Source organism: Xenopus laevis, chromosome 1L, assembly GCF_017654675.1.
Source record: "Xenopus laevis strain J_2021 chromosome 1L, Xenopus_laevis_v10.1, whole genome shotgun sequence".
In the NCBI taxonomy this organism is placed as follows: Eukaryota; Metazoa; Chordata; class Amphibia; order Anura; family Pipidae; genus Xenopus; species Xenopus laevis.
The window spans coordinates 118,099,951-118,124,245 of record NC_054371.1 but is presented as its reverse complement, the minus strand read 5'-3'; the positions used below and the strand labels follow the sequence as shown (position 1 = coordinate 118,124,245).

The following is a 24,295-nucleotide window of genomic DNA, read 5'->3' as shown; positions in this document are numbered from 1 at the left end:
ATTAATGCCTCTTACATGTTGAGTTAATGATAAAACATAACTTGAGGGCTGCTGACTTTTTAAGAAAATGATATTAGCCTAACATCAAGGGGGATGTCCAAGAGCTTGGTGGCACTCCTCATAAAGGAGAAAGAAAGGCTAAAATTAAGTATGCTTTATCAGAATGGTCTATATAAATACATCAGTAAACCCTCAAAGTAATGCTGATCTGAGTCCTCTGTCAAAAGAAACGCCACATTTCTTTCCTTCTATTGTGTACACATGGGCTTCTGTATCAGACTTCCTGTTTTCAGCATAAACCTCCAGGGCTAGGGCTTGAGCATGCTCAGTTTGCTTCTCTCTCCCCCTCCCTCCCCCTGCTGTAATCTGAGCCCAGAGCTATGAGTGAGCAGGAAGAGACTCAGGTAGGAAGTGTTGACACACCAAGCTAATATGGCAGCCGTTATCCTAAACAAACAGAGATAGCTCCTAGAGCTGTTTACTCAGGTATGGTAAAGCATTCTACAGAATAAATTTAGTGTTACAGCTTGCACTATTGTGGCTAATCTATTGGCAATAAACTGCCTTTGGTAGCTTTCCTTCTCCTTTAATGATGTGTTAACTTTAATAGCTTGTACATATAAATGAACTCACTGTATCTGCAAATTATGCAGCTCCTGACTAAGAATGGTATCGGTGATCTAAAAGCTATGGACAGAAAAGCAAAGCAAAATATGTACGAGGCAGAGCAATTGTTCAAGTGAGTGGGAGGCCTGTGAAAAAACACACAGACTGTACTAGTGAGAAGGCTGAGGTCCTGTAGAAAACTCATTGAACTTGAAGGGTTGTAGAAAATGTACAAAGAGACTAAGTAAACACATACACAAAGAGTCAAGGTTCCCTCATCAGGCGATGAGTGATCCATTTGTTTCCTAGGCAACATTCTCTAGTGCCTTCATACTGCGTCACTGCCGTCTTATAAGATGTCTTTATTGAACCTGATAAAGAACATGTCACTATACTGTAAAATGCAAAGGTTTCTGTGCTTTGATATAATTGCTCTACCAGAGATGGCCTCAGCAACAAAAAGTGACAATATGTTCTGTTAAAATTTCAAAGTGTGCATGTGTTGCAAGTAAACTATTTCTTGGCAACACAAATTTTATTTTACAATGTATATGAGAGAGGTTTCATTATATTGTTCAATACCATGAATGCCATCTGACCCTGTTTATCTTCCTGTGTAAGAACTAAACCCATTGTATTCTACACAGCTTATCTGTTGTTATCTGCTATGTAGCCTATTCCTTTTTGTCCTATTTCAAACCTCATGGCTTGCACAGCAGCTTATTTATAGAACTATAATAGTGGTTCTGACGCAAACACTCAGTTTTTACAAGTACAGGGTAACGGTACATCATATTTAAATGCATATAAAGCGCTTTAATTTGGTGCCGCTGTTGTCTATTGACTTGCACCTCAGGCTTTTATATAATTTGAGGTGCTGAGGTTGATTGCTTTGTGAAAGATGACTCTCTTGGGCGGTATCTGCAAATTCTGTGTCTGTGAGGGTTTACTCCCACAAAAGCAAGCAAATGTGATAGGGACCAGACTGGGGCAGGGACTGGTATGAATTATGTGTAAAGCACTGTGAAAATGTATTGGCACTATATAAATATTAGGAAATAAAGTTCTCCCACCAGTTTTTATTTCTTGGTAAAACTATAAAGGAAATGTAAACCCTTAAACAAAATTATTTTAAAATCTTCGAAACACTTTTGCAGTTAATGTTATTTGTTTTCTAGTTTATGAAGATATTAGCTAATATAATGAATTTCAAAAAAGGGCCAAACTGCTGTTGATTTTAACCAACAGTAAAGAAATAGTGAAGTTAGTCTGGGAACAAAAATTTTTTAAAAACTATACATTGTTAAAATGTTTGTCTAGACTTTATATTTTCAATATTGTAAAACAAAAGTCATAGTTCTCCTTTAAGTTTTCCAGTACTCTGCTTAGAACAGATGAGTACAACATCACAAGGCTTTCCTTTTCAAATGAGGTGGTGCTGGGGGCTTTCATATACAAGTATTTTAAAAAATATGAATATCTCCAAAACAATAAAAATGTAATTTGGTAAATTGCAAAAGTGCTTAAAAGAGCATTATGAGCAACTTTAAATTCATTTGTTTTCACATATCCTTTATATGAAAAATAAATGTTGAAAAAAATGTAACAATACATTCTTATTTTTTCTAACCCTAAAAATTTGTTTGACAGTCTTTTAAACAAAACAATCTATCTTAGCTAGCCTGTAAATATCTGTCCTTATTTAGGCATTACGTTATTTTAGCTTATTGAGGATGTGAAGTTTGGGGAGATAGCAGTACAAAAATTTCACCGGCACACAGGATAATGCAAGCAGGCTCGGCCTTGCTATGTGATTTATTGCAGCATGCAACGTTTCGGGGTTACCCCCTTTATCAAGCATCGGTAACCCCGAAACGTTGCATGCTGCAATAAATCACATAGCAAGGCCGAGCCTGCTTGCATTATCCTGTGTGCCGGTGAAATTTTTGTACTGCTGTTACTTGGAAGGTGGCCGTCTCCTTCCTTTGCTGTGCACCAGGGAGTCACTATCGAAGGACGAGGGTGTGCGGGTGTTTTTGGAATTTCCCTAAGTTTGGGGAGATCACACTGGGATTTGCACCATAAATGCAGGCCACTCCAGAGTGAAGGAAAAATAATCCATTTATTTTTCAACTCAAAAGAGCTTTTCCAAAACAGAACAATAGGCTTGAATTCAGCGACAAAATATAAAATCGAATTAAAGGTTACGTTTGCATATTTTGGTAGTTGGAACGTCCAGAACATATGGAGATTAAACAGGCTGGTCTCTTGGGGAACCCCACAGGTGAATATCCGATCAAGAAAAATGTCCCACTTGCTATCAGACCCAGGAACTCTGGTCAATTCAGCAGGTGAAGTACAAGGTCGCTCTCTCTCTCTCTCTCCTTGACCTGCTGCTCACTTCCTTAAAACACCACAGCCTACACCTCTGGCTGGTTAACCCTCTAGTGTCTCTTAAAGAGCATGTAAACCCCCACAAAAATTTAATCGGTGAAAAGCCTCATTGAAATCTTTAGATAAACTTTTAACAACCAGAGTGGCAGTTAACAGTAAGGCTGCAGCATCCCATTAATTACTTAGAAATCCTTCTCCTCCTCTAACCCACTCGGCCCCCTCCCTCAGGAATTGCTTTGGCTGTTGACTTATAAACATGCTCAGTTCTTCTCAGATCAGATTACTAAACACACCCTCCAGTCTAACAGCCAATGAAGAGATAGCATTCCAAGTAGGGTAGAAGTTTTATTCCCAGAGCTCTGAGGTAGGCTAATACTGGTGTTAGCACCTTGGTGAAAACATGTGGCACAGTACAGAGTCCAAAGGGCACGGCCGTAAGTTGGTAGTGGTGGTTGCCTATGGCGAAACGTAGATATCGGCAGGACTCTGGGTAAATGGGTATATGTAGGTAGGCATCCTGCAGGTCTATGGATGTCATGAAATAGTTTGGTTCCATATTTGCTATGACTGACCGAATGGATTCCATTCTGAATTTTTGATTGGAGACTAGTGTGTTGAGAGATTTTAGGTTTAGCACCGGTCTGAAGGTGCTATCCTTCTGCCTGACCAGAAACAGGTTGGTGTAAAAACCTCGAAACCTCTGGGTTTGTGGGACTTCTTGTATAACTTCTGCTTGTAGTAGTGACTGGACTGCTTTTTGAAGCAGCTGCGCTTTGTTTGGGGTAGTTGATGGTGTACGGAACTTTGTGGTTGGTAGATGTGGCAAGAAAGGAATTCTGTAACCGTGTCGAATTATTGTCAACACCCACATGTCTGTTACGTGTGTTACGTGTAATCTGCCTCCCACCAGACTCTGCCCTTGTGGGGCTGAATCAGGCCGACGTGGTTCTATTGGGGACAGATTTCTTGATGTTAGGTCGAGTCTGCTGGTGCCAGGGTGTTCTGCTGCGCTTATTTGCCTGGTCAGATAGAGTTGTCCTGAAAAGGTCTGGACTGGAAAGCTACCTCTAAGATCAGAGCCGAAGAGAGAATCACCTGTGAACCGTAGGGAAAGTAGTCTAAATTTTGAGGCAGTGTCTCCTGACCAGTGTTTAAACCATAAGGCCCGTCTTGTAACCACTGTATTTACTGTTGCTTTGGCCACCAGTCTGGTAATTTCCATAGCTGCCTCTGCGAGGAAGGAGAAACTGGTTACTAGTTTGTCTACTTCGGACTGTAACTCCTGTCTTGATGATGGGGGATTCGTAGCTAATTCTTGTGCCCAATGTTTTGCCGTACAGGCTAAACCAGCTGAAGCTACTGCTGGTCGTAGTATTGCTGCCGCTTGGACATAGGATTTCTTTAAGGTAGATTCCATACGACGGTCTAATGTGTGCTTAAAAGCCGCTTCTTCGGCTGGCAGTATGTCTGGACAGGCGGGCTACTGCCGAGTCCACTCTAGGGGCTTTGTCCCACTTCTTTTGGTGTTCCTCTGGTATAGGATATGTTTTGAGAAACCTTTGGGTGAGAGCAATACGCCTCTCTGGTTGATTCCATTCTGTTTCAATGGCCTGTGTGACCGAATTGAATACGAGAAATGTTAATTTGGATTTTTTCTGAACGCCCAACAGCTTGTCGGCTTTAGAGCGCGCCACTGTTTCATCCTTTATCTCCGGTGTTTGCATCATTTCCCTAAGTAGTCTCTTAAGACACCTCTTGATTGATAGTGTGAATTTGTTCGTCCTCTGAATCTGTGTCAGTATTGGATTGTAAGTGATCAGACATGTCCTTATCTGGGCAGAAAACATCTTCCTCCTCAGAGTCTGAAGCTAATCCCTCCTCAGAGTCTGAAGAGGAGTCTAATGCTAGAGCGGCTTTACGCTTTTCTGTCTGTTTAGCTGTCTGAGTATTCTCTACATTTGTTGCGGGAAAAGGTTGAACGGATTTCATTATCCATTGTAGAAAGTCTCCAAACTGTGGAGGAGCTTGATTTGAGGAGCTTGTTTATGGTTGATTCCAGAGTGGAAGCGGGGAGGCGTCCCCTATACCCAGCTGTGGGGTGGCTGGTGTTGGTGATGCTGGCAGCATTGGGCCTGGAGATGACCTTCTGTCATCTGTATTTGGAGTCGAAACTGGGTCTATTGGTGGTTGTGATAAAGTATATTGAGGGGACAATATAGGTGGCCCTTTTTGGTGCTGACTTTACAGTCTGAGCAGTAAGTTCTTTCTGACCTTCTTAATGAATGCCTGCAAGTTTTACACTTTGGTAATTTTTCTGTTTTTTTTTTTTTACTTTCTTTGCAAACTGTATGTCTGCCCTTAGATCGGTGAGAGAATTTGTTTTCTCCATGTCTAGCTGTGTTAATCAATAAAAGCAGCGTTTTTGACTCACCCCATTCTGGGACTTATTGTGTGGAACCCTTAGTGTACTGTCTCTTTAATTTGTTCCGTTGCACTTTGCTGTGTCTGCGATGCGCTGTATAATTATATGCAGTTCCCCTGGAGCTCCTTCGTTATAGTGGTGTGCAGAGTGCAGGAAGAATCTGCAGGGAGAAACCTACAGGACGTGCTGGTAATACTGATACTGCTATGCCTGATGACGTCAGTGTGCCTTGATGGAATGGCGCGAACACACCTAGCTGCCACGTTGGTGCGGCTGGGAGGGAGACGTCAGACCCGAAGTACCAAAACGGCGCAAATCGTCTCCCGCGTAAGTCATGGCGTGGTCTGTTGCTAGGCAACTGGGGTATACCGATACCGCGGTAGGCTGTGGCTCCACTTTAGCTTAGGGTGCTGACAGGAAAAAAAAATGACCTGCGTGTTCCTGATCCCCTGAGTGAGTGTCTGATGTAATTTATTAGCTGAAAGATTGGCCCAGGATAATGGACTGCTTGTGCACTCACCCTTTGGGACGCACCGGTCAGCCATTGGAGCCTTGTTTCCCTATGCTCCATAACAACCTAATAGGCATAGCAAGTAGCTCTGCTTACCCTGTAGGTTGTGTGCCTGTGACAGCTCTGCATGTCACCTATGGCCCTTTTGCTCAACTGTGTCTGTAGCTTGTGGCCCACAAGTTGCTTTTAGCTCAGTTGGCATTGTTGCACCTGAGGGACAGCTCTGCATGTCCAATAGGTGTTGGTATTCCTAAAAGAAAGGGATCTGAAAGAATATAAAAATAAAATAAATAAAAAGATAAAACTGTCCTCAACCTCCTGAGAGAAGGTGAAGCCAGGCACATATAGCCAGGAGGAGGGGCCATGAGTCAACAGTTTCTGTCCTGCCTCCAGAGGTGAAGGATAACATAACCCACAACGTCTGCACTGACAGTTCGGGCCTACTAGAGAAATACATGTTTAATAAAACATGAATTATACTGTGCCTCTGCTGTCTGTTGGTCCTTCATTTGTTTAAAATCATAGGCTTAAAGGGGTTGTTCCCCTTCAAACACTTTTTTCAGTTCAGTTGGTTTCAGATTCACCAGAAATTAAGACTTTTTCCAATTACTTTCTATTTTCCATGTGTGATGTTTTTCTAATATTAAAGTGTAAAGTTCTATTTTCACCAGCAGCTCTGGGAGGGGGGGGGGTCGCTGACTCCTTAACTGTTCTAAATGGATACACTTAAGGGCAGGACACACATGTGGCTTTTGCTGCGTTTTCGGTGCAGTCCGTGCCCTGTAAAAAGCTGATATGCTAGAGTAATTAATGTGCCATTGCTTAAGCTTGAAACTGATAATCGTATTTAGGCTTTAAAAGCCATATTACTATCAAAATGAAACAATTAAATACAAAGGTTCAAGCATTTATTAAAGACAATCTTAATTATAACAGAAATATTTATTAAGTTTCCAATACAAAGTTTAGCCAGATAAGTTACAGGTGGCCTGTACAGGTTTTCAGTGATGTTGCAACACAATCGGGGTTATTTATAAACACTGGGCAAATTTACACCTGGGCAGTAACCCATGGCAAGCAATCAGATGATTGTTATATGTCAAACCTGCAGCTGGCTAAAAAAAGTTAATCACCGATTGGTTGCTATGGGTTACTGCCAGGAAAAAATTTACCCAATGTTTTAAATATATATATATACACATTTTATAAATATATATAAATAAATGTTATATATAATATATATATATATATATATATATATATATATATATATATATATATATATATATATATATATATATATATATATATATATATAATTGCTGCTAGCACAGATTTCATTGAGTTGTATGCCTATGTGAAGAATAAAAAATAATCCACATTGCTACATTTGACTTGGCACAAAAATGTTTCATTCAGTAATTGTTCCTGCATCCCAACATTCTGAATATATATTTTACAAGGTTTCTAAAAAAAATTTAAATTTCACTATTTTATTAAATTTGATCACTGACATGAAACAATGTGCAGTCCTTTTTGCTATCACTCCTATTTGCATATAAGACTGATCGACTGCCAACTAAGCAGGTTGCAGGCATGTGGCCCCAAGTACACACCATAAATCAAAGATAGAAGTAGGACAATTTGATAGCTCCTGAGACTGACAGCATTATTTTTGAATCCTTTTTCTGGCCATAATATTTGTGCGCACAGAATGGGACTTAATGGCAGCAGGTATCTAGGATCGTAGCAATTCCTTTAAAATCATCATAGTTTAAGAGCCTAATAGAATTCCTTAGTTAAATGCGGCACTACAAGCCTTTCATGAGCTACTTCTGTAGATTCATTTTGTAACATTTGTTTGTTAATATGTTTCAAGTCTACTGACTGATATAAAAACATTGACAGTTTCCCATAATCAGCTGGTTCTCCCCCAGACTTTAAATTGCAACCCTGTTTGGTGTTCACCTTATGATGTAGAGTCCAGATATACTGGTCTCTATTTAAAGTGTCAGGTGCACGCCGTTTACCCCACTGCAGGGGGAACCATGTAATTCAGGATACCCTACCTACCTCATTATGACAGGTGAGTTTTTGTGCCCTTACCGTAGGCGCTTTCAAAAGCTGCGAGGAGTAAGAAAAACAAGGCAAATCATTTAAAAACCACAAAAAATAAAAAATGAAGACCAGCTGAAAAGCTGCTAAGTCTTCACCTTTCTTTCTGCCATAGAATAGTCAGATAACTCTTTACCGGTAAGTTACCATTTATTTAATTGCAAAAAACAAGGCAAATCATTTAAAAACTACAAAAAATAAAAAACGAAGACCAGCTGAAAAGCTGCTAAGACTTCACCTTTTTTTCTGCCATAGAATAGTCAGATAACTCTTTAAGTTACCATTTATTTAATTGCAAAGGGCTGAATAACCTGTTGGTTCGACATAAATAAATGATGATCATGATTATACAAATGAACAAGGCCGTGCCACAGATGCTATAGAATAGGTATAACTTGCAACTGGTATAAGGTCACCTTATCATGTAGACAGTGGGATTCAAAAGCAATTTGCTATCTGTCCTTAAATAAATAATTATTACAATTATTATAGTTATTTTTAGTTTTGTTTAATAAATAAATAAAAAAAATGTAGTTCTCAGCTCTGGCACTAGAGTCTAGTGGAAAAAGAGGTTATATATTGATAGAAATAGATAAACATTCACCATTTACTTTCCCTTTGTACATTGTGTAAATAAACATCAATGCAAATTTCACATGTGCGAAAAATATTTAAAAAGTTCACCAAACAACTGGACAACTCACTGTCCTGAAGAACATCTGTAAGTGGAAAAGAAACCAAGCAACTGCTAACTTTCCAAGGACAGGCCATCATATCAAGTTTAGCTCAAGAGCAAAACACAAGAATAAGACACGTCTCTAAAAGCACCAAAATGTAATCATGGAACCAGCATTTAGCATTAGCCACTATTAAAGGGGAACTATCGCAAAATTAATAAATAGGTAAAAAGTTATTAAAATCCTCTAAATATAACGCATGAAAAAATGTACAGTTTTTAAAATATTGAAGTTATCATAGCGAATCTATTCCTAGCTGCTTTTCTCCTACCTGACTCTGGCCAGCTCTGGGGTCAGAGTTGGATTCATTTGCATAACAACAATGCCTCTCTCTCATTGGTTGATAGTGTTATCCATCATATGCTCTGCAATGTCAGCATCAGCAAAGCACTGCGTATCTTGACAGCGCTATATAAATAAAAATGATGATCAGCAGCTAAGTGGTTTCAACGGCTCCCTAGATTAATGCAAAACTCCTGCTCTCCTTGACCTAGTGCCCACCCCTCCAGTCAGCATCAGTAGTTTTTAACTTTAAAAGCTCTGTTCTCTGTTCATTTCACATACATTTCTCTCCTTTTTCAACACCCTCCTGCTTCCCAAAAGGAATGTGGAAAGCTAGATTTGGTAACAAAATTCCTGCTCTAGTCTCTCCCCGGGCCCTTACCCAGCTCCCCCCTCCAGCCAGCATTAGTAGTTTAAATTTTAAAACTCCACTCTGACGATTTCGCACAACGCTGCTCTGCCGCACATTAGTTTCTATGTGATGCATGGATGTTAGATACGCAGGAAAGTCAAACTTAAAAAAGCTGGGCCAGGCCGGCCGACCGACCACCCTAGGCATCCCGGCTGGCAAGCCCCGCCCCTGGCATGCACACGCGCTGGAAAGTGAAGGTACGGACTGGGAGGGAGCCGTGAGTGGCGGAGGGAGGAGACAGCAATGGAGGGGAGGGAGAGCGACAAGAGAGGGTTGGGTGTCAAGAGGGAAAACTTAAGACTAGGACTAGGTGTAGGCAGAAGACCGTTTTAGAGGTAGCTGCCCAGGGCCCCCTTATTATTGCACCCTAGGCAGCTGCCTCTTCTGCCTACCCCTAGTTCCGGCCCTGTTAAACAGCACATTTGACACTCCTGTCTCAGTGTTCAAATAGAAACTAATGTGTGGCAGGGAAGGAAGCAAAGGCTAAGGAGTCTAGCTTTCCACATGTCTTTCTGAGGGGGTGTTAGGGGGAGTTGGAAAAGCATAGCAGTTTTGTGCAAAATGGACAGAGTGGAGCTTTCAAAGTACAGATGCAGGGTCAGGGGGGAGCAGGAGTTTTGCTACCAAATCTAGTGGTCAACATGCCTTTCTGGAAGGGGGGTGGTGTTGAAAAAGGAGGGTACGTTTGTATGAAATGGACAGAGAACAGAGCTTTTAAAGTTAAACAACTAATTATGCTAGCTGGCTGGGGGTGGAGTGGGCACTGGGTCAGGGGGAAAGCAAGAGAGTTTTGTATCAATCTATCAGGGAACTAACAAAGAGGAGCCTTTGAAGCCAATGATGCTTTACACACACACACACACACACACACACACACACACACACACATTACTGGGCAGGACTGACCCCCAAAGAGCAGACAAGTCACAACGGGGGAGCAGGGGGGCTGGCCTCTCCTACAGCCACCCCCCTCCCCCACTGCCATCACCATACTTCCTGTTGCAAAGATTCTCCAGCAATCCAAACAGCCCCTCCCCCTGATACAAATAACACCAAGTGGCCCACACAAACTGTAAACGTAAAACGTATAGTTTTCTTTTGTTTTTGCAGCGTGACTATTGGATAAGATATTTTGGCCTTTAAGCATGCTGTCAGATCAGTTATTGTGTGTTTTCTTTCCATTGATTGCACTATTTGATTATTTTGATTTTATTGCACTTTAAGCCTTGCATTATTTACTACGGTTTCTTAACACACCTTGCAGTTTGAAGTAGCAAGACATATTTATCCGTTTGTTCATTGGAATGTGCACTTTACAAAAATATATGACTTTCTGGGGCCATTGTACAGTTAGGAGGTCTTACAAAATATAATATGCATATAAGGGTGTTTGTTTACAGAAGATGAATTTAAAGCCAAGAAAATCTATATTTATTGTGCATCAAACTGTTCAATAAACTGGTGTTCATATTTATTGTGTTTTATATTTCTATGTAAGAAACTGGGTGAGATAATTGAGGCAAATTGTATTAATTTTAGGCAATTCTTAAAAATGTAATAACTGCTAAATCTAGCAAAGCTTTGCAGTTTGATCACTTGGAGCAGAAAGACATCTTTACCCATTTTGCATTTGTCAGAATGCGTACTTTACAAAAACATGATTTTCAAAGGTTACTACTGTTAGTGGAATTTTTAACGGGTGTGGGCCCTAGTTCATATGAAGATCACTAGGCCCAGGACAACAGTCCTCCCCCTCCGGCACTTTATTGGGCAGTGTATGGGGCCCTCTGACGGGCTTCCCTGATCGATAACTGGCCGAAAGTTGGCCAGATGTCGATTGGGCAGGGTTGAAAATCCTGCTGGATCAAGGACCGCATTGGTTTGTTGATGCAGTCCTCGATTTGACCGCCTGTATTCTCCTCATTGTGATCCGATCGCTGGGCCCTATGGCCCATGATTGGATCAGCCCGATATCGCTCACCCATCGCCAGACAAGTGGATCTTTGTATGCATGGCCAGCTTTAGGAGGATTCATGGCAGACAGTTGTTGGAAGGATGCTTTGCATTCAGCGTACAGGAGGGTGGGACTTTGCTACTGGTTTTGTGACATCACAGCAAGATGTTCCCACTCCCATTTAGCAATTGCTTGAATTGGCACTCAGATAAAGGCTCCTAACGATCGGTTATATTATTTCTTTTATTTTAAAAAGTAAGCATTTTTGGTAAACAAATATATTTAAGAATATTCATTTATTTTCACAATAGTTCCCCTTTGATGTTAAAGTGCATGAATCTACCATTAGAAGGAGGCAGCACAAGTTAGATCTGTAAGGGAGGTGTGCCGAAGGAAACCTTGTGTTGTCCAGAAAGAACACCAGAGCTAGACTAAGACTAGGTCAGAGGTTGCAGATCTCCGTCTGCGGCAAAACACCTAGGTGCAGGCAGATACAGGGGATTTCAGAGTTTAATGCAGTATCTCACGTTTTGAGGAGGAAATCTGTTACATCTCTCTGCACCTGAGATGAGGCTATGTATTTCAGTGCAGATACATCAAGCTGCAGAGGAGTGGATTCTCAGCCTGCATTTCTGCACAGGCCGAGATGATCTGGCCTAAAGTTTGCCCATGGACAGCTGAAACAATGTAGTCTGGACCGATGTGGCAAAAACAGATTTGGCCACAGTACTAGAAGTGATGTTTGATGAAAACCAAAGAAAGCATTTGAAAAGAAGGACCTGAGGAAAGCTGTAAATCATGGCAGTGAAAATGTTATGGTTTGGGGCTGAATTGCTGGATCTGGGCCTTGTCAGCTCAACATAATAAAATCCACAATGAGTTGTTCATTGTATTAGAGGGTGCTTTAAGGTAATCAGTTGCCAGGAGAAGAAAGCTCAGAAAGTTGCAGCATGACAGTGACCCTAAATATTCCAGTGAATCCACCAAGGAAATTGTATATGTGTTTTTTTTTTTTGTGGAATTGCTAATTACTTCACCTTTTATATACTGTTTGGAAGAACAAATAATATCTCCACATATGTAAAAGAAGAAAAATTTTACATGGGCTGTTTACTTACTTTTTTTCCACTATCATTCCACATTAGTTAAAAAAAAATCAGTTTTTTACTGGAGTAACAAGTCGGTTAATCAGCTGGTTTATGCTACCTTGTTTTGGAAGCCAGAGATACAAAACTGAGAGTTGATAGACAAATACTGCTGAGATTTTTTGAGTTAAAATGCTTTTTAACTTTTTGTTGTGCAGCATCCCAGCATCTGGTTAACGGAGAAGGAATGGCGTTTATACTTGGGGGTACCAAAAGTTAGGCACCCCAAAGTGATTGTCTCTACTTACATGACACCCCCGGTCCGGTGCAATTTTCCTCCAATAGGAGCACCTGTCCGGAGTTATTCCAGCGAGCACCATGGAGAAATAAGATTCTTGCTGTTCTTTCAAATTTCCTGGGGCAGACACATGCACAGTAGAACGTAATAGCCGGCTTTTTCATTAAAGTTCGGCATGCGCAGCCATGAGAAGAAAGCAGAAGTCAGAAGACGATCGGCCAGTGGTGCTCGCATACTTACCTTACTTAAAGTCAGGTAAGTAAATAGAATCACTTGGAGGTGCCTAACTTTTGGCACCCCGAAATTGCCTTTCCTTCTCCTTTAATAAAGGTTGCGATTCCCCTAGCAACCAGGCCATTTGAATGCCCGGAGGGGAATAGGAAAAGGGCTTCATTTTAAAGAAAAGCAAAGTAACAATAATAATACTGTAGGTGGATCATTCATTAACTATAAAAAAAAAAAGTTCACTTCAAAAACTCATTTGGAATCCAACAACACTTTTCAGGGACAATACCCACATCCGGGAGGTGGTCAACAACTGCTTTTTGCTCATAAAACATCTCTTCTGCCTACAACAGTCCACCAATTTATCCTACCATAGCCTACAACCACATGCAATAAAGTATGTATCTATGGCTTTTTTAAAGGTCCTAAGCTTCAATATGCCAACCCAAAATTAAGACCACCTAACCAGTAAGATTACATCGTTGCACAGTATCAGATATCAGTAGCGATCCTAGAGGGGGCGGGCCCTGGTGCGTGATGCGCAGCCGGGCCCCGTCCCCCTCCGTACGGCCGCATTTGCCCGCATTTCTCAGTGGCGCATGGACTGCCGGGGGGCCCTGAGGGGGTGCGGGCCCTGGCCCGCTCGCACCCCCGGTAGTTCCGCCACTGTCAGATATCTACTCAACCATGTGTTGTGGAAAAGGACAAGCCATACCTAGGAGCTTTTAAAGGTGCTGAGCTTCCATGCGCCATACGTTTAGCCCAATATCACTTGCCTGCCCATCTGACCGATCAGACTGCACCATTCCATAGTACTGGAAATCTACTGCTTTGTGCTTATGGAAGAGTGCTGGGCTAGTTTGGGAAAGGACCAGAGTGTCCAAATATGAGTAGGCATTTGTTTCCTTATGGATAGCATTCTTTGCAATGACAGAGATACATTCCTAATTCTTACTGGCTGCTGTTCTATTTCAGTTGTATTATTGTTACTACTACTACTACTACTACTACTACTACTACTAATAATAATAATAATAAAATGGTCTTGTTGTTGATCTACATGGTTGATACACATGGTGGTTTGTACTAAATGGCCATCAACATGTTCCACTTCGTGACACTGCTCTTTAAAACAATTCTGGGTTCAAAATATTAAAGAGTAACTCATATATTGACCCCTGCCTCCAAGGAATGAATTGCCTTGATCTCTATTCACCATTTGTTTTTCTAATAGAATTTGGTAGCACAATGCACATATATCAGTTTCAGATCTGGCAGATAATGTAAAATTATACTGACACCTCTAAACCCAAAGGGAAAAGCCTGAAATATTACAGCTAAATCACATTCCAATAAACAAGCATGCATCACATTATGGGAGTGCTGCAATGTCATATTTAGTTGTGAGCATGAACAAACTTTCCATTATGTGTTATACTATAAGCACGAAGGTTTAGCGTGTATTATACTATTATAGTATTTTTTTTAGTATGATGTATATGAAACAATTTACAATAGGTCAACAGTAATAATAACAATAAAACTGAAGCCCCACAGAGAACCACTTTTTTTGGTCACTAGTGAAAAATGCAAAAAAAAAAAATATGCAACAAATTAGCATATTCATTTGCAGGATGAGGCAAAAGAAATGAATTATTTTAAAAGCTATAAAAAAAAAACCTAGAAAAGTTGCTAAGAAAATGCACATCAATAACATACATGTTTTGGGAGTGGACATTTATTATTGCACACACAGGGGGAATGTAATTTAAGGAAAACAGCTTTGAAACTGTGAACACATTGCACCATTTGTTTACAGTTGTTCTCTTTGCTGATCTTTTCACCTTGGCAAACTGCACTGAAGTGGACTGCCCACGGTGTAGTAGAAGTAGTTACAATTTAGCATTATTAGTTATAGAACTTCCAACTTTTTTTTTAAATGGGGGCCATTTACAATTTTAATGTTATTTTTAAATTTTATTACTTATCTTTCTACTTAGGCCTTCTTCTATCCATCGTCCAATCTCTTATTAAAACCACTATATGGTTGCTAGGGGTAACTAGGGTTCCAGGCTCTAGAGCTGCTAAAGAAAATAAAAAATGGGACCAATTACGAAATATAATAGAATATAACTAAAAGTAGTGACAAAATCATTTAAGGTACAAAATTGTGAAATGAATATCGGTGCAAATGTAACCAGGTATAACAAATTGTGGTAAAATGAATGGCAGACCTAGCTACCGATATCAGCAGGTAGTACTCATCAAACTGTTGATTGAAATACATATGCCATGTAAGAGGTGGTGTAAATATGAACCTTTTTAAACAACACTATCAGCTCTTTGTAATAGATTATTTTTGTGATCAGCCAACATGGCATTTCACGTGAAAAAAGACAACAATAAAGCTTTAAATACACTACCTACAATCAATGACTTTTTGACGTGCTGGCTTATTTATATATATATATATATATATATATATATATATATATATATATATATATATATATATATATATATATATATATATATATATATATATATATATAAATAAAAGGTTTATAGTAGGCTTAAAAACTAAATTAGCAAAAATATCGAAAAACAGCCAAAATTCAATGCTGCCACGTTCCTAGAAAAAATGGGCTTCAGAACAAAACAGGTGGCAACCCTGATGTCAATGGCCTATGCTTTCCAACCCACAATTATTTACTGTTTTCAGGAATTGTTTACAGCACTAATAGAAAGCAAAAAAAAGGGAGGTGAATATATTTTGCATTACACAACCATGACTATCTGTACATCAGCTCTAACTGGGACAGATTTGTTAATATTTTAGGGACTACAGATATGTCATCCATTATCTGAAAACCTGTTATCCATAAAGCTCCAAATTAATGGGAAGACTCCCATAGTCTCCGTTTTAATAAAAAATTCCAGTTTTTAAACATCATTAACTTTTTCTCTGTAATAATAAGTACCTTGTACTTGATAACTAAGATATAATAATTTTTAGATGCAAAATCCTAATGGGTTTAGTTTAAATTATTTTTTTTAAAGCATTAAGGCAGGTATCCCCAACCTTTTGAACCCATGAGCAACATTCAGAAGTAAAAGGAGTTGGGGAGCAACACAAGCATGAAAATGTTCTTGGGGTGCCAAATAAGTGCTGTGATTGGCCATTTGGTAGCCTCTATGAGGATTGTCAACCTACACTGAGGCTCTGTTTGGCAGTGCACCTGGTTTTTATACAACCAAACCTTGCCGCCAAGCCAGGAATTAAAAAATAAGCTCCTCGTTTGAGGCCACTGGGAGCAACATCCAAGGGGTTGGAGAGCAACATGTTGCTCACGAGCTACTGGTTGGGAATCCCTGTATTAAGGTATGGGGATCCAAATAACAGAAAACCCCAAGTCCCAAGCATTCTGGAAAATAGGTCCCATACCTGTACAATAACATTTACGCCAACATACAAAGTGATGTCCATACCAAAACAATCTTGAAACAAAAATATTGCACAGTTTCCCTTTAAGTTAAAGTTTAATATGTTATAGAATGTCCTATTCTTAGCAACTTTTCAACCGATCCTATTTTTTTTTTTTTATAGGTGTTGAATTATCGGCCATACTCTTCCTCTGCTTCTTCCAGTTTATGGAGGTTCCAGGTACCACCAGCCAAAACACTTCTTCTCTCTAAGGATAAATAATTTTACTGTTGCTAAATTATTAATAATTATCTTCCTACTCAGGCCTTCTCTTAAAAAATGACCAATCAAAAACAGTCTCAATATCACTGTCTACACCATACCAAATGTTATCTAAAAGGTGATCTACACTTTGTTAGCCACTAGTGTAACCTTAGCAGCATGTAAGCATGGTGCCACAAGGCAAACTAGCTTACCCAACCATATCTGACATATACAGTTAGCGTGATTACTGGTCAATGATGTACTCATTAGCAGGCAACAGAAGTGAATCCCAAAAAATTTAACTGATGACCACCTCAAAAGGCTCACTGTGACTGGCTGCAGTGCTGTACAATACTCATGTAATCAAGGCAGAGTCAGCCATAGGCTGGTATTGTACATCCAGACACAGTGGTTCTCAACCTACCCAGTGTAACTTCAGAAATAAAGACTGCTCTGTTCACAATTAGAATTTGTCCTCTCAAAAATATGTCAATATTCAATGAAAATCGGCTTTGATTTGTATAAAAATGGAGCATTATGTGTATTGTGCATTTCCTATAATTCATTTCTGATCTTCTCCTGACTCTAGCAGCCAGATAGCATTCCAAAAGTCCAAACAATAGGTGCAGATCAAACATATTTAAATATTTGATATGTGTAAATTTAAATTCCCATTTTCGCTGGGATTGGCTGATTCCAAGTATAGGGAAGTTGAATACATACTATGCTCCATTTAATCACCACACTCTAATCACATTTCTGGAAAGAAATATGATTTTTCACACATGTTCACAGGAGCTCTACAAGCAATTTCTTAACTAAATACTTTACTTAAGGGTAAGGGTACACCTGGAGATTCGGGGATATTTAGTCGCCTGGCGACTAATCGCCTCTTCTTTCTAATCTCCTCGAACACCTTCCCCCTGTCTTGCGCCGGCTATAATGCAAAGTCGCCTGCGGCATGGCACACGCGTCATGCCCGAAGTTGCCACACTAAGAAACTTCCTTGTCTCAGTGGGACTTGGCTTTTTACTATTGAATGCTGTTCTTAGATCTACCAGGCAGCAGTTATCTTGTGTTAGGGAGCTGCTATCTGGTTACCTTTCCATTGTTCTGCTGTTAGGCTGCTGGAGGGGTGAAAGGGAGGGGGTAATATCACTCCAACTTGCAGTAGAGCAGTAAAGAGTGACTGACATTTATCAGAGCACAAGTCACATGACTGGGACAGCTGGCAAACTAACAATATGTCTAGCCCCATGTCAGATTTTAAAATTAAATATTAAAAAATCTGTTTGCTCTTTTGAGAAACAGATTTCAGTGCAGAATTCTGCTGGAGTAGCACTGTTAACTGATGTGTTTTTGAAAAAAATATGTTTTTCCCTGACAGTATCCCTTTAACATCAGTGTTAGAGAGTTAGTGATTGGGGAGCACCGCCCATCAAACACAGAGGATGGTGTGCAGGGTCAAATAGTAATTATAATTGAAGAAAGAAAAAAGAACTGAACCACATAACTGCACCTTCCCATCCGTAAATCCAAAACTCCTATGAAGCAAATTAAATAAAACGTAACCTTTAATAAATCGTTAAAACCAAAGTCTAGAGAGCAACATTAAAATTGAGGTTAGGTATAGGAGGCTGATTGACACGGTAACACCGAGTTTGAGGGGAAATGTGCTAATTGCACTTGAGTCAATACAAAGTTGCGGTTGGAACACAGATGGTAATTATTTGGCACATAGGCCAAGCTATACGTCTATCTGGTACAGCCAAGATTGCCCCACACCAAACCAACCCCTTCACCCACTTGAGGATCCCTCCCTTGTGGTATTAGGTTGGAGGAGTGAGAACCAAGGTAGCAACAGCCCTTAGGCGCTTAAGTACGTTAGAAACTCAAATGTATCAGATAGTATCAGACCCACGGATCATTCCATTATCCAACCCCTTCACCCACAGAGGTCCCCTCCCGATCCGATCACCCAGTTAGCCAATTCTATGTCCCTATCAGATGCCTGCCTAACCAGAAACTAAAAATGCGCATTGCGCATTGGATTTACGGATGGGAAGGTGCAGTTATGTGGGTCAGTTCTTTTTCCTTTCTTCAACTTTAACATCAGTGGCTATACTTTGTTTTTCGAAAGGACAGAGGCAATAGAAAAGGAGGGGTATGTCTGTTTGTTAGGCAGGATTTAAAAGCTAACATAAAGGAGGAGGTGAAGATAGAAAATGAGGGGGCGGAATTTGTATGGGTAGAGCTCTTCAATGATTGTAAAGAGACAAGCAAATTATTTGTAGGAGTTTGCTATAGACCCGGGGGCCGCCATCAGAAATCGCAGGGCCCCATACAACAAACTTTCCTGGGCCCCTTGGGCTGCGCCCACCACAAGCCCCACCTACAGGTACACCCTCCCCACCCCACAAGCCCAACTCCCACCACACAGTAAAAAAAAAAAAAAAAAACACATTGGTGGCTAGGGTTCCCACATGCTAATAAAAAAAAAAGGGGGTCAGTATTTACCCCTTTCCACATAAGAACACCCATATTATGTAGACTATTTAACTATGGTGTGCAGGGCCGCCATCAGGGGGGACGAGTTGTAGGGGGCCCGAGGGTAAGGGGGCCCCCAACAACTCTCCCCAATGTCCCTCGCTGATGGCGGCCCTGTAGACCCCCCAATGTAAGTGAAGAGGAGAAGGAGGCTAAACTCCTGATGTAAATAGAAAAGCCTGCTAGTTTGGGGGAAGTAATGCTAATGGGTGATTTTGATTACATAGATATTGACTGGAGGAACACTACTAGCCGTTCAGTTCATGGGAACAAGTTTATAAACTTGTTGCATGACAATGTTATGCCATTTAAGTTGTAGAGCCAGCCAGAAAAAAATTCTATGCTGGATCCAGAGCAAAAAGGTGCAAAAAACAATTATACACTGGGGCAACAAAAACCCTGAATTTCAGAAAAGCTAATTTTAGTGCATTGAGGGCTGCGCTTCACAGCATAGATTGGGGCATTATATCAACTAAAAACACAGAACATAAGTGGTTATTTAAAATGATATTACATTGTTACTGTTCACATTTTATTCTCTTAAGAAGAAAATGTAGAAGCACCAAGAATAACCCTATGTGGCTTAATATAGAACTTAATAGGAAAGAAGAGAAAGGCATTCAAAAGCTACAAGTCTGTGGGGACAGAAGCTGCATTTAATGAATATAAACACTAATAAATGTTCTAAAACCGCAATCTGAAAGGCGAAGATAGGAAATGATGCGGATTGGGACAGAGGCTAAGACTAACAGTAAAAAGATGCGGGTTGAGAGTGTTGCTCCTTTAAATAATGGTACCAGAATCGCTGTAACAGATACAGAAAAGGCTAAATTAGTTCTTTTCTTCAGTGTATACAATAGAGTCAGAGTTGCCAAACTCCCCTCATAGCTGCACTGTTGGCTCTGCTCAATCTAAGCTCTGAGTGGCTGACTCAGCATATGGTTCATAAAGCTTTAATAAAAATGAATGTGAACAAGGCGCCAGGGCCAGATGGAATACACCCCCGGTTCTAAGAGAACTTATTTCAGTTTTAGACCAGCCTCTATTTCTGATTTTCTCAGATTCGCTTTTATCTGGAATGGTACCTATGGAGTGGAGGAAAGCGGATGTAATTACAATATTTAAAAATGGATTACGATCTCAGTCTGGCAATTATAGGCCAGAAAGTTTGACATCTGTGGTGGGCAAACTATTTGAAGGCTTGTTAATGGATCACATTCAAAATTCTGTTGTAGTGAATGGCATTATGAGCAGCAATTAGCACGGCTTTATGAAGGATAGTTCATGTCCGACAAATCTGATTGCTTTTTATGATAAGGTAAGTAAGATGCTGGACAGAGCAGTAGATCTATTTGGATTATACCAAAGCATTTGATACAGTGCCCCACAAATGACTGCTTTCTAAACTAAGGTATGTTGGGCTTAATGAAGTCATTTGCACATGGATAGGAAATTGGCTACATGATCGGGTACAGAGGGTGGTTGTGAATAGTAAATTCTCTACTTGGAGTAAGGTTCTTAGTGGAGTTCCTCAGGGCTCGGTATTGGGTCTACTTTTATTTATTAATGACTTAGGGGAGGTTATAGCAACTAATGTATCAATGTTTGCAGATGACACAAAACTATCCAGCCCAATCAATTACATCCAGGATGTGGCATCCTTGCAACAGGATCTTGACAAACTGGCAATCTGGGCAGCTAAGTGGCAAATGAGATTCAATGTTGATAAATGTAAAGTCATGCACCTGGGATGTAAACATATCCAAGCCACTTATACCCTTAATGGGGCTGCACTAGGCAAACCCATAATGGAAAAGGACCTTGGAGTCCTTGTAGATGATAAACTTGGCTGTAGCAAGCAATGCCAATCAGCAGCTTCAAGGGCAAATACGGTATAGAGCTGTATTAAAAGGGGCATAGATTCCCGGGAGGAGGGGGTTATTCTTCTACTGTACAGAGCGCTGGTAAGGCCCAATCTAGAATATGCCGTACAGTTTTGATCTCCAGCGCTCAAACAGGACATTAGTGAATTACAGAGGGTACAGAGAAGGAAAACAAGCTGGTAAAAGGTATGGAAAATCTTAGCTATGAGGAAAGACTGGTCAAGTTAGGGTTGTTTACACTGGAGAAGAATCACTTAAGGGGTGATATGATAACTATGTATAAATTTATAAGGGGATCATATAATAATCTCTCTAATGCTTTATTTAACAGTAGGTCTTTCCAGCTGACATAAGGTCACCCATTCCGATTAGAAGAAAGGAGGTTTTGGCTAAATATTCTGAAGTTTTTTTTTTCTTACAGTGAGAGCTGTGAGAATATGGAATTTTCTCCCTGAATCAGTCGTACAGACTGATACATTAGATAGTTTTAAGAAGGGGTTAGATGGCTTTTTAGCAATGGAGGGAAAAGTGCCAGGCAATGCTGGCTGGGTGCCCCAGGCAACCCAGCCGGGCCACGTCACACCCCGCCCCCCCCTCATACAAACAAGGAGTCGCATTTGCGGAGCAGACGGGCCTACGTCAGCATGCTTTGATGTTAAAGAGTGGCACCCGCTTAACCTTTTTCAGTGGCGGACTAGGGGTAGGTTGCTTATGAGGTAAGTGCCTGGTGCTCCCCAAGCTTTGCACCCTAGGCACGTGCCTCTTTTGCCTACCCCTAGTTCCAGCCCTGGGAGGGAATACAAGGTTATGGAAGATAGCTCATAGCACAAGTTGATCCAGGGACCAGTTTGATTGCCATCTTGGGAGTCAGGAAGGAATTATTTTCCCCCTCTGAGGCAAATTGGAGAGGCTTCAAATGTTTTTTTTTTTGCCTTCCTGTGGATCAACTAGCCATTAGGCAGGTTATATATAGACTTAAAAAGTTGAACTTGATGGACGTGTCTTTTTTCAACCAAACTTACTATGTAACTACGCATGGTCCAAGAAGAACTGGTAATTCCTTTGGGGAAAAAAAGATTATTCAGCAGTGGAACAATGTTGCATGTTCCAGAACTGCCAGACAATAAGATCCAGGTAACAAGCAGAACAATGTTTTTGTCAGCAGCAAAAGCAGGACCTTACCTTTATCACTCATAATATATCTAAATCGCTGCACAAAGTCAAAACCAGCAATCTGAATGAATTCAACAATATTAAGTGTGATTTGTTTGCAAAACTAAAAATGTTGCATATACCAAAATCAATAAAAAAACACTTACACAAAAAACTTTTTTTTTTTTTAATTTATCATCTACACCCCCCTGCTTATCATTTATTTAGTAAATCTTATCACCAGCAAGCACTAGAGGCTATTTTGTAGGAAAAGTGTATCCTCACTCTCTTAGGCTACTACAGACACAAAATCACATATCATATTAATCTCATACATCTCCTGCTGTATTCAGCAGAGTCAATGTCAATTAAAAAAAAAAGGCATCTCTCACCCTTACGCTGCAACTCCTGGAGACTCAGAGACAAAGGCATGAACTGCAATGTAACAGGGGGAAATCATTCCCGGCGAATAATGGATTTAAAGGAAATACCACCCATATGGTTTTGGATAAACCAAACTCCAATAGTCTGTATTTATAACCCTGTGCCACTCAAGATGACAAATCAATGTGCAGGAATGTGCAGACTGTAGCTTTAGTTCAAGTACAACTCTGAAACCTGGAAGCAAGGGCTGGAGGGTCACAGGTGGGACAACCCTGCTATTCAAAGATCTTGGTTAAACATATACATTGTACTAGGATTGTACAAGGTACTATCCAGAAAGATAAAAATTATTATTTGGGAATTATTACATATATATATATATATATATATATATATATATATATATATATATATATATATATATATATATACACATATATACACACATACATAATACTGCATTGTTCCCTATATTGCATGCACTGCTCCTAAAGGAGTTTGGCACGGTGAATAAAGGGATCAAATAATGGAACATTTTGACTTCATGTGCCCTAATCCCAGGAGCTCACACTCTAAATAAAGGACAAGCATAAACCCTAGGCAGAAGATGCTTAAAATAGGTAGTGTAATAAGAGAGGAGAGGGAGCTGCTACCCCAGATGAATAAAAAACCTCGCAGACTCTGGTTGTGAGCATAACACTTTTCCAGCAGACGTGATCTTTTTTTTCCCCAGGCAAAATAGACTCCCGTCACCCCATGCCGGTGTACCTACCTGCAGGTGGATATCCATAGGAATCCCAGAAAGAAGCTGCTAGACAATGTTATATAGCAAGTATGCAATAACAACTTATTATCATATTACAGACTGTGATGGAGGAGGAGGGACCAGTCTGCTCCTGCGATGCTTTAAATATCCTCTGTTCTCGTCCTATTTCGGGGGAATCCTCTCCCCCATCCACCACCTTTATCTCTCTAGCAGTGTGTCTGTGGGGAGGGCTATACTAAGCTAGACAGTGTCCCCTTTCAGCGCGACTCCGCCCAGCTGATGAGTTTATACTGGCTCGTGGGAGGGGTAAATATACAAACAGACTGGAGTGAGAGAGAGGGGGATAAGTCCAGATCGGCTACCGGAAATTACAGTCTTGGTCATAAATATACCACAGGAAGTATGTAATAACGCAGTCAGTCGGGCTCCGATCTCCCCGCCCCCAGGTTCTTTATATCCCCCATGCACAAGCCTCTCATGTACTTGATCATTTGACAGAAGATGTTTCCACGGCTAATAATGAGCAGGAGACTGGGTTCACGGGGAGTGGCACGGGAAAATGATATCATTTGTTTGTTTTTTTGTTTAATCTCTGCTGGCTTTATTGGCAAAAACAGTGACAGACAAAGGGGTGTGTGTCTGGGCTCAGCTACTGCGGCTGTCATGTGGAATCAATCTACCAATCATATGCCAGGTCACTGCCTGTACCTTTGTAAAGCCGAACAGCCAATTGCATCGCAGAGAAAAGGGCGCCAGATTTTTTGGTCAGATTGCATTTTGTTCTGTAGGCTGCAGATTCCCTTTCACTCATTCCCACACCTAATCTATCATGTA

General features: G+C 40.4%; 1 protein-coding gene across 2 annotated transcripts in view; it reads right to left on the bottom strand.

Annotated features, from left to right (window-relative positions):
* LOC108713381 (uncharacterized protein KIAA1958) overlaps nt 1-24,001 on the bottom strand; it is a 63,836-nt gene extending 39,835 nt beyond the window's left edge. The window contains exon 1 of one of the 2 annotated variants that reach the window (XM_018256431.2): nt 23,468-24,001. The gene's annotated coding sequence lies outside the window, so the exon portion shown is untranslated. The remainder of the gene's footprint in view (nt 1-23,467) is intronic. The other variant, XM_018256426.2, reaches the window with a different exon arrangement.
* Between the last annotated feature and the right edge of the window lie 294 nt (nt 24,002-24,295).